Consider the following 8,958-nt stretch of genomic DNA (forward strand, 5'->3'; position numbering starts at 1 on the left):
GAACATAACAAGAGAAACTAGGCAATAGTAAGCATGTTATGAAAAGAGACATAACTTCCTTTGAAATCAAAAGTTAAGCACATATTTAAGTATCTATTTTTATTTTAACATAAAAATATTTTGGAATGTTTGATAATATATTTTGTTGCACTATTAGATAATATGAAATAAAAATACAGGCAATTGCAAAGATAAAGCACTTTATTGACGCATATTTATTCTAGGCTTTTGCGGGCTATATCTGAGCTTGACACCTGTGAGCTAGGTAAATTCATCCCATATATAAAAATTCAAAAACCTTATTAAAGTTTTTTTCAATACACAACGTTGGAGGCATTACAAGCTGCATGCAAAAACCTTAAATGCAGTGGCAGGCTGTGTGTTTCCCACCTAGGCCTTCAGTGATGTCCGACTTCAATGATTATTTCTCAAAATATCATCATCTATGTCACCACATGACCATTGCTGGAGAAATACTATACAGAAACACAAACACGCACATTGCGCATTGTACAAAATGGGTTATTTTCTGGCGCATATAAAAATCAATAAACCCACATCAGCAATTAAAACATATCTTATGTGGTATTGTCAAAATTAAAATTGCAAAAAAAATATTAAACGTGAAATTAAGAATATAAAATATCTGAACTCACATTTCATCGCCGGGACAGCTGAGCTATCTTCCGGGGTTGGCCGACATCGTCTCAGAAGATGTAGTTTCTCTTTAAATATCCTTATTGAAAATGGCCTTGCATATATATGTGTTGTCTTGTCTAATCATAAAAGATGCAGACGAGGCGTGTTGGCTGAGTTCTTAAAGTTTACTCCACAGCGTGCTCATCAAAAACATCCAGCTGCCGGCATGTCTACCTCCAACAACCTAAACGGGGCTACTGTGCATGCTCTTCACTACTGTGGCATGATGGGTAATGGAGTTCTTATGTTACCTAGCTCATAACATCACTATATATTTGCCTTAGGCCAACTAAAAGGCCTAACTGACAACATGATCTGATTGGCTATCGCAACTGTCTGTCATATGTTTGTGTCCGTTCACTTACAGTGTTAGGCCAGCAGAGAAGGCCTTGCTGGCCATGACGGCACACCACTGCTTAAATGGGCTTTAAAAAGGTAGTTTCGACCAATTAAGTCCATTTGTTTTTTAGTGCATCCAAACATGACCGTGTGTATGTAGGGCGTGGACCCTTCACAAGTCTAATAATAATAAATAAGTTATATTAAAGACCAAAATATGTATTTGTTATATCTACACTTCAAAGTCATCATTTGGCTGGGAGACACACTCTATAGCAGTGGTCCCCAACCTTTTTTGCATCACGGACCGGTTTATTGTTAGAAAATAATTTTCAGGGACCGGCTTTCCACTTGTGCCAGGTAAATACAGCAAAAATAAGTGCATGAAAGATACAACTCACTATAACGTTGAATCAGTGGGAGCTCGGGGCTTGTTTCTTTGCAATGAGATGCAGATGGAAATCAGCCTTTGGTTACAATCTGTCACATTTATATTGTATATGTTCATTTTTTTTTTATTTTTTTTTTTAATTAATCAATCCAACAAAACAATACACAACAACACCATAATAACCAACCCAGCAACATTTAGAATAGCAATACACAGAGCAATTGAGAGGACACACAAACATAACACAAAAAAATCTAAAAGCAGTGAAACAAAAATGAATATGATCAACAGTATCAATTTTAGTAACAATTTCAACATAGAAATGATTCAAAATCCCTCATTGACATTATCATGACAGACATTTATAAAAAAATAAAAACATTTAAAATGTTATACACTACCGTTCAAAAGTTTGGGGTCACATTGAAATGTCCTTCTTTTTGAAGGAAAAGCACTGTACTGTAGATTGACTTTCTGGAGCATCACATTTGTGGGGTCAATTAAACGCTCAAAATGGCCAGAAAAAGAGAACTTTCATCTGAAACTCGACAGTCTATTCTTGTTCTTAGAACTGAAGGCTATTCCACAAAATTGTTTGGGTGACCCCAAACTTTTGAATAATGTTCAATGTATAATGTCACAAAGTTAGAACAAATATAACAAATGGCAACTTCCTATGAGGAGTTTTATTGGGGTTAGGGTTAGGATTAACTAGATGTGTCCGATAATGGCTTTTTTGCCGATATCCGATATTCCGATATTGTCCAACTCTTAATTACCGATTCCGATATCAACCGATACTGATATATACAGTCGTGGAATTAACACATTATTATGCCTAATTTTGTTGTGATGCCCCGCTGGATGCATTAAACAATGTAACAAGGTTTTCCAAAATAAATCAACTCAAAATATGGAAAAAAATGCCAACATGGCACTGCCATGTTTATTATTGAAGTCACAAAGTGCATTATTTTTTCAACATGCCTCAAAGCAGAGCATGAGGAGGTTAAGGTGGGCGGGGTTGGGGGGTAGCGGAAGTATTATATTGTAGCGTCCCGGAAGAGTTAGTGCTGCAAGGGGTCCTGGGTATTTGTTCTGTTGTGTTTATGTTGTGTTACGGTGCGGATGTTCTCCCCAAATGTGTTTGTCATTCTTGTTTGGTGTGGGTTCACAGTGTGGTGCATATTTGTGTTAAAGTTGTTTATACGGCCACCCTCAGTGTGACCTGTATGGCTGTTGACCAAGTATGCCTTGCATTCACTTGTGTGTGTGAATAGCCGTAGATATTATGTGATTGGGCCGGCACGCAAAGGCAGTGCCTTTTAAGGTTTGTTGGCGCTCTGTACTTCCCCCTACGTCCGTGTACCACTCCGTACAGCGGCGTTTTAAAAAGTCATAAATTGTACTTTTTGAAACCGATACCGATAATTTCCGATATCACATTTTAAAGCATTTATCGGCCGATAATATCGGCAGTCCGATATTATCGGACATCTCTAGGGTTAACCTTATAAACACGCTTATTGGCGTTTCTAGTGGGACAGGAGAAAGTTAAGTCGGAGAAAATGCAGTTGTTTATAAATTATTTAATGGTTCTCTGCGGCCCGGTAGCAAATGCGTCACAGACCGGTACCAGTCCCCGGACTGGTGGTTGGGGACCACTGCTCTATAGGGAATCTGGTTAAGTATACATATGACAACCAAATATTTCACCTACTCCGGAGGTGTGATATAGGGACTAAATGACATGTTTGTCATGTTGCGTTTTACAGGGACATGTTTCCCTGTGGTTCCTCTGCTGCATTGTCGACACGAGTTCACCAGTGCAGGGAGCTGGTGCAACAGGCAGGGCTGTCATCCACAGATTGAAGGGACAATGGCGCTTCCCTTGGCCCCATTCACTATGTCACTGTGGGAACAGCATAATCAAGCCCATGTCACTGCCAGCTGGTCCGGCGGGAACACATTAAAATAAACAACATGCTAGGTAGGATCAGGGGTATAAAGAGGGTAGACAAGTGGCTCGGGAAGAAAGCGATACACTTCTCATGTCCGCCACTAAAGGGAAAGAGGACAGCTTGAGGCAGTAAGTGAGGGTGAAAGGTTATGATGAAATGGGACTGTTTCGTCACATTCAAGACAAACACGGCTTTTAAACCAAGTTCAAGCTTATGGCCAGTGGCAAACCATATGGTCTTAGAATAATGGCTTTTATTTTTTATTTGGGCCTTTTTGGTTTAACCAGGGTTGGACATTTTACTTATACTCAAATTGAGGATAATGTGAAAGGAAAGTGCTCTAAAAAAAAAAATCTGTGGTCTCAGCATGTCATTGTTCTTTTTAATGAAAGCTTTCAGGCAAGGACGACAATGAGGTGCCCTTGAAAAATCACGCACAGAATGGTGAAACGTTTTCTATAATTTTTCTTTGGGGTTGGCCGTAGTGTAGTTTTTTTATGGGGGAAAAATGAGGACAAAAAGGCACTACATAGCCCTTCTTCACACTGCAGGTCAATTAAATTTTTTTGGCCATATGCGACCTGTATCTGATTTTTTCATGTCCGTGTGAACTACGCAATTGCGCATTTTTCATATTCGACCCAGGCCTATTTCGTGTGTGGAAATATAAAACCTAGAACCAGTGGCACGTTGTGTAAATTGTAAATAAAAACAGAATACAATGATTTGCAAATCCTTTTCAACTTATATTCAATTGAATAGACTGCAAATACAAGATGTTTAATGTTGGAACTGAGAAACTAATTTTTTTTTTTTCAAATAATCATTAACTTAGAATTTAATGGCAGCAACACATTGCAAAAAAGTTGGCACAGGGGCATTTTTACCACTGTGTTACATGGCCTTTCCTTTTAACAACACTCAGTAAACGTTTGGAAACTGTGGAGACCAATTTTTGAAGCTTTTCAGATGGAATTCTTTCCCATTCTTGCTTGATGTACAAATTAAGATGTTCAACAGTCCGGGGTCTCCGTTGTCGTATTTTACGCTTCATAATGCGCCACACATTTTCAATGGGAGACAGGTCTGGACTACAAGCATTCATCTTACATGAGCTCGGGCCCAGCGAATCCGGCGGCATTTCTGGGTGTTGTTGATAAATGGCTTTGGCTTTGCATAGTAGAATTTTAACTTGCACTTACAGATGTAGCGACCAACTGTAGTTACTGACAGTGGTTTTCTGAAGTGTTCCCATGTGGGGATGTCCTTTACACACTGATGTCGCTTTTTGATGCAGTACCGCCTGAGGGATCGAAGATCACGGGCACCCAATGTATATTATGCTTACGTGCAGTGATTTCTCCAGATTAACTGAACCTTTTGATGATATTACGGACCATAGATGGTGAAATCCCTAAATTCCTTGCAATAGCTTGTTGAGAATTGTTGTTCTTAAACTGTTCGACACTTTGCTCATGCATTTGTTCACAAAGTGGTGACCCTCGCCCCATCCTTGTTTGTTAATGACTGAGCATTTCATGGAAGCTACTTGTATACCCAATCATGGCACCCACCTGTTCCCAATTAGCCTGTTCACCTGTGGGATGTTCCAAATAAGTGTTTGATGAGCATTCCTCAACTTTCTCAGTCTTTTTTGTCACTTGTGCCAGCTTTTTTGAAACACGTTGCAGGCATCTAATTCCAAATGAGCTAGTATTTGCAAAAAATAACAACGTTTACCAGTTCGAACGCTAAGTATCTTGTCTCTGCAGTCTATTCAATTGAATATAGGTTGAAAAGGATTTGCAAATCATTGTATTCTGTTTTTATTTACGATTTACACAACGTGCCAACTTCAGTGGTTTTGGGTTTTGTTCTGGTTGCATTCACATTGGAAATCAAATTTTTCTGGTAATGTGTGAACGGCCACTAAAGAGTTTGAATTAGACAAACAAATCTGAATTGGACATCCAACCCTGCAGTTTGATCGTAGAGAGTAAAAGCTGAAATGATCAGAAGCCTCTCGAACACTTTTTTTGCCCATATACGACCTGTATAGGTTTTTTCATCATTGTGTCAACAGTGCAATTCCGGATTTTTCATATCCGACCCAGGCCTTTCTCGTATGTGTATATAAATCCGATATATATGCGATGCGTCCTCAATGTGAACGCTCTCGCACTCACGTCTTTGAAAAGCCTCATTCGATTGACAAAACGATAGATATACTTTAATGCCAAAAACAAACACAAACCTCCAAAAGAGGACGTAACGATTACTGATAAACCGCTGAAAAATGTCAGTTATAGTAATGTTTCAAATTGTAATTATTGTAAAACTGTGATTGATTGCTGCACTTTGAAAACCTGCGATGATACTGTGATTATCGTCATTCCGTGGGGAAGCAGCTTACACGCTAATCGCTAGATAGCTTAAATGCTAACATGAATACAATACATTTTTCCCCATTACAAACGTCACACCCCAATATAAAATTGCACGCACACATTGCCGTCCGAGCAAATTTCGATAATTTTGCACATGGATTAAAAAAAAAAAAATTCAAAATAAAACTTGGTTAAATATTTTTAGTGTGTATATAAGTGCTTTTTGAGAACATTTAATAATATGGTGATAAAATGTTTAATAGTTACATTCCAAACTCCCAAAAACAAGTGCATGAGAGAAATGCTGCAAGTTCACAGAACAAAATGAAAGTTACCCGTGCGACGTCAGGTCTGGTCTCACATGTTCTTTTGTTTCCTTCATTTCTCTATTTGTTTCCTGTCCAGTGCTCTTATTTCTATTCCACTTCCTGCCTGTCTGCCTCACCTGCCTCTGCTTGGCGATCAGGAGACGCAACTGCGTCTGGTCGCTAATCAGAGAGCTACATTATGCCAGCCATCGTCTCTGTGGAGTATTGTCAAAAATTCTGTTTGTGCTAATCGTTGTGTTTATTAAAAGTAAAAGGACTCTTATGTACACGTCGCCGCCTAACTGCTGCATCCTGAGGAGAAGATTTAGGCCCACCAAAAAAAGGGGGGCAAGCGGGGTCTTGTGGGTGATTGTTTATGACCCCCCAGGAAGTGGACGTGACCTCCATGGACCCACTAGTTAAGGGGGGCTAGCGGAGGATTGATTGAGCAGAAATCATTAAAAATTAAACTCAGCAGCCGATATTGACAGTAAAAAGTCGTTGTCGCAATTGTTGGGTATGACTTTAAACCATAACCAAGCATGCATCAATATAGCTCTTGACTCAAAGTGCTGTCACCACCTGTCACATCACGCCGTGACTTATTTTGAGTTTCTTGGTGTTTTCCTGTGTGTAGTGTTTTAGTTCTTGTCTTGCGCTCCTATTTTGGAGACTTTTCCTGTTTTGTTGGTATTTTCCTGTAGCAGTTTCATGTCTTCCCTGAGCCCTATTCCCCACATCTGCTTTGGTTTAGCAATCAAGAATATTTAAGTTGTTGCTATCCTTCTTTGTGGGGACATTGTTGATTGTCATGTCATGTTCGGATGTACATTGTGGACACCATCTTTGCTCCACAGTAAGTCTTTGCTGTCGTCCAGCATTCTGTTTTTGTTTACTTTGTAGCCAGTTCAGTTTTAGGTTTGTTCCCTAAGCTCCAAACTCACCTTTTTTTAATTTTTGTTTTTAGCATTAGATACCTTTTCACCTGCATGCTGCCTCCCACTGTCATCTGCATATTGGGATCACGACAAACCATGGTCCGACATCTACAAATCAATTATCTACCTGCTGCCACCTACTGATATTGAAGAATATAACATTGTTACGCTGCCGAGCTCTAGACAGCACCGACACTCAACAATGGCACATTATTTGTAGACTATAATTACTTGTTTGCAAAAAATATTTTTACCCCAAATAGGTGAAATTACATCATCTCCCACGGCACACCAGACTGTATCTCACGGCACAGTGGTTGAAAAACACTGGTATAGATCATATCCGGCCGCCATAAAACAATCACCCAAAATACCCCCGCTGCCCCCCCTTTTTTTCCTCTGAGGTCACAATTACCTCAGCAATGCGTGTTCGTGACATTTCCAGCGACGCATCAATGTTTATGACACAAGCAGGATGCCCAAAAGAAAGTTGTCAGGATGATAAGGCACATCTTTCTTGCCGTCTTTGTTAAACGCTGCTCTATAATACTGTAAAATATTATATCATACGTCTTAGATGTCGCTGCTGTAAAAGAACAACCTGTGCGGGGGGGAAATGACGCTTCCAATTTCTGCAATACACGTCAGTCAAATAAGTGTCAGATTTTAAAGTCTGCGTGTCTATCCAAAAAGTCAGAAAGGATTAAATTAACCCAAACATGAAGGTGATAAAAAGTCCTATATGTTGAAAATGAAATGAAGTATAGGTTGTGTAAGGCATATATGACGCCCTATTCATTCAGTTTGAAGTGTCCTCTCACTAGCTAAGAATTCTTCTCATCTCCAGTACCTGTGAATTACACAAAATGATGTGTTCGCCCATTTATTTTATCAGTCCAGTAATCCCATTATAACATGTCTGTTAGTACAATAGCCAGATATGCTCTGAATAAAGGCGGCCCTTTCTTTGCCTTGTCAAAGGTAGGCTGTCTTCCAAATTACTTCTTCAGAAGTTAAAAGGCCCCCGCTGCCTAATCAGTCTATTATACAGGCTAATAGATGACCAGTAATTGCAACTAATAACTTATTACTCATCTGCGCAAATATTCTAATAGCTTGTATTTAGAAGCCTTTTTTTTTCTTCAATGGACATAGTGGGAAAGGGGCACCTATTCACAAGCTAGACAGAGCTCAGCACAAAGACATACTCCCACAAAAGAAGCTTAGAAAGCAACCTGTAGCATATTTTTTTTCTCTATTCTTCTTTTTTCTCTTTTCTGGATTAATATCTAACCTTATTCATGGGGACGTGAAATCCCGGCTTCGTCTTCATCTCCAAAAGACGCAGCAGCAAGGCTTTGTTTGCTACCCGGACCCCTTTCTGAGAATGAGACAGGACCGAGAATTGCAGTTAATGTCCTTCTGACAGCCTGCAAGGGTCCAGACGGAGCCCAGTGGGGGCCTCAGGGGTGGACACCAGCGTATTGTCATGAGCAGTAGTGGGATACCTACTTATAGTCGTGGTCAAAAGTTTACATACACTTGTGAAGGACATAATGTCATGGCTGTCTTGAGTTTCCAATAATTTCTACAACTCCTATTTTTCTGTGATAGAGTGATTGGAGCACATACTTGTTGGTCACAAAAAATATTCCTGGTTTGGTTCTTTTATGAATTTATTATGGGTCTACTGAAAATGAGACCAAAACTACTGGGTCAAAAGTATACATACAGCAATGTTAATATTTGGTTACATGTCCCTTGGCAAGTTTCACTGCAATAAGGCGCTTTTGGTAGCCATCCACAAGCTTCTGGCAAGCTTCTGGTTGAATTTTTGACCACTCCTCTTGACAAAATTGGTGCAGTTCAGCTAAATGTGTTGGTTTTCCGACATGGACTTGTTTCTTCAGCATTGTTTAAGTCAGGACTTTGGGA

Source organism: Entelurus aequoreus, linkage group LG11 (assembly GCF_033978785.1).
Source record: "Entelurus aequoreus isolate RoL-2023_Sb linkage group LG11, RoL_Eaeq_v1.1, whole genome shotgun sequence".
Taxonomy (NCBI): Eukaryota; Metazoa; Chordata; class Actinopteri; order Syngnathiformes; family Syngnathidae; genus Entelurus; species Entelurus aequoreus.